Source organism: Silene latifolia, chromosome Y, assembly GCF_048544455.1.
Source record: "Silene latifolia isolate original U9 population chromosome Y, ASM4854445v1, whole genome shotgun sequence".
Classification (NCBI taxonomy): domain Eukaryota; kingdom Viridiplantae; phylum Streptophyta; class Magnoliopsida; order Caryophyllales; family Caryophyllaceae; genus Silene; species Silene latifolia.
The window spans coordinates 431,735,477-431,738,173 of record NC_133538.1 but is presented as its reverse complement, the minus strand read 5'-3'; the positions used below and the strand labels follow the sequence as shown (position 1 = coordinate 431,738,173).

The window sequence follows — 2,697 nt, the reverse complement described above, 5'->3', positions numbered from 1 at the left end:
ACTACCTGATGAAGCAGTCGATAGACCGGTGTCCATGGTCGATCGACCAGAGCACGAAGATCAGGAGCTACTGTACAGCGAGCCTTGGTCGATCGACTGAGCTGTATGGTCGATCGACCGAACCGTGAATCTGACGCAAATTTCGAGAATTCCAAAGCCCATTGTAATTAGGTTTTAGGAATAAGTGTTACATTATATTCCTACATAACGTAACCTGATGTTTTCAGAATATCATCAAGTCTTTTATCATTAGTTTTTAGGGATTAAATAATTAGGGTTCGATATTGAGTTTGGCATTAGTATTCACATTCATTCAATACAATTTATTTTCCGTTCGTACTTTAGGATTCTTCTTCCTGCTTTCTACTGGTAAATTTTGGTTCTCTATTTCAGTTTACTTTATTTGTTCATAGATTAGAAATTGCTAGAGTAGTTTTCCCAAAGCCGAAATTATCGCTTCATGTTGTTTACTTGTTTAGTTAATTCAATTATGCATTCGATAGCTCTAATTATTAATCTTATTGTTGTTTTTGTCATAATCATGAGTAGCTAAACCTCATGTGCTAGGATGTAGGGGATCTGTAGTGTAGGCGGCAATAGAATTGGTGGACCTGAAATCGCGCCATGGTCGATCGACTGGTTTACCTGGTCGATCGACTAGCTCACGTGAGAATACCTTCGTTTTAATTAATTTAACTGCTATATTTGACGAATCGAGTGCACGCGACTAGTTGAATGCTTAGAAATTGACCGACCCGATAAGATCGAAAGATAGGGGAGGGAAATAGACTACCTAATTAAGACAACTAAATTAATAAGATCGAGAGATAAGTTAATTTAGACTTTTAAAGTCACTTTTCAGGACGAAAGTTAGCATTGGTTATATTAGGGACCTGTAGCTCGATTGAAAGATGCTACCTGTTAAGAATGGACCGAGAGGACTTCTTATTTTCCTGTCTCACGTGATTGACTCAGACTTACCTAGGACACTGCCGCCGAAAATATAATGAACCGACCATCTTGGCACTCTTTTGATATTTGTTTTCTTCTTATTTCTTTAATTACTAGTTTACTTGCTTTAGTTTACTTTTAAATTTAATTGCCATTAGTTATAGAACAATTCAAATCAAACCCCCTCACAATTGTTACCTTGGACTAAAATTAGACAACTAGTAATTGCATCGCCTCTCTGTGGTTCGACCCTGACTGCCACTAGCTATAGTAGTAGTTTGGATTATAAATATTATCTTTGGTGCTCTACGACGATATCAAATTTTGGCGCCGTTGTCGGGGAGGCAATTGTTTAATTTTTAGTTGTTTTTATTTTAGTCTTTTTCTTAGTTTAAGGGACATCTGTTCCTTAAACTGTTCTCATATTCTACTTGTAGTTTCCTCTTATGCGCAGGTCACAGGGTGGTGTACCGAGACCATTGGATCCTGAGATCGAAAGGACTTTGCGCGATTTGAGACGATCATATAGAGTATTGCCGACAGAGGAAGAGCTGAGTACTCTGTCTAGTTACTACGAGAACGAGCTGTTTGAGGAGGATCCACCTTCGTCACCTGTTTCTACTTCCTCAGCTGAGACTGTCACATCTCCAGACATGGCTAAAGAAGCAAGTATAGCTAGTCACTCAGAGCCAACAGCTGAGAATCTCTATAAGGGATTCGTATTACCAGGGACGGACAGAAAGTTCGAACTGAAACCGTCTTATATTAACTTGGTTTAGAGAAACCAATTTGGGGGAGCTACAAATGAAGATAAAGCTAAACATATGGAGACATTCATTGACTACTGCTGCTCCATACCCCCACCAGCAGGTGTGACCCAGGACCAGGTGAAGGAGACGATGTTCATATTCTCGCTTCGTTATGTCGCAAGGGAATGGTACCGAGATCTGGATCGAGCTGCTAACGGGATCACTGATTGGAATTCGCTGGCCCTAGCATTCTACTTGAAATATTTCTCTGCCTCGAAGACCAATGCCATTAGAGCTCAGATCACGAGCTTTAAACAGGGTCCTGATGAGAATTTTCATGAGGCATGGGTACGTTTCAAGAAGCTGGTGCGAACTATTCCGCACCATGGGTTCGAGCAATGGAGCCTATGCAATCAGTTTTATAATGGGCTTTATGACGACCAGAGGGCTATCCTGGATGCTGCAGCTAATGGCAGATTCCAGGAGAAAGTTGAAGAAACTAAGGGGAGGAAAATCATTGATGATATGGCCACCCATAAAGCTGAGCATGGAAATTCCAGGGGAAATCGAAGGAGAGCTGCTGAATCTCCTTCTGTAGCTGCATTAGAGGCTCTTACGGCGAGATTTGATAAGTATGAGCTTGAAACAGGATCTCAAAAGGGAGGTATTTACCAAGTTAATGCTGTTTCAGACGGTCCCTTTACATGCAAAAGATGTGGAGCTGAGGGACATGTTTCGGATTTTTGTCCTAGTTCGAATGAAGTATGTGCTGCCTTTCAACATTATAGACAGACTGGTACATATCCCGATTCCTCTAATGTCCACCCTAATTTGAGGTGGTCTAACCAGAATGTCCTTAATCCGGGTCCACAGCAGCAGCAGCAGCAGCAAAGTTATGTGCCCCCTCATAAGCAACAGCAGTTTCAAAAGCCTCCCTATGTGCCTCAGCAGCAGCAATTTCAAAGTTCTGACATTTTTGAGTTGAAAAACATGGTTC

General features: G+C 41.2%; 1 non-coding gene across 1 annotated transcript; it reads right to left on the bottom strand.

The window, feature by feature from the left end:
- Positions 1–1,985: 1,985 nt before the first annotated feature.
- On the bottom strand, positions 1,986–2,092 carry LOC141636245 (small nucleolar RNA R71). The gene has a single exon (XR_012540870.1). It is a non-coding gene; the product is annotated as a small nucleolar RNA R71 (small nucleolar RNA).
- Between the last annotated feature and the right edge of the window lie 605 nt (positions 2,093–2,697).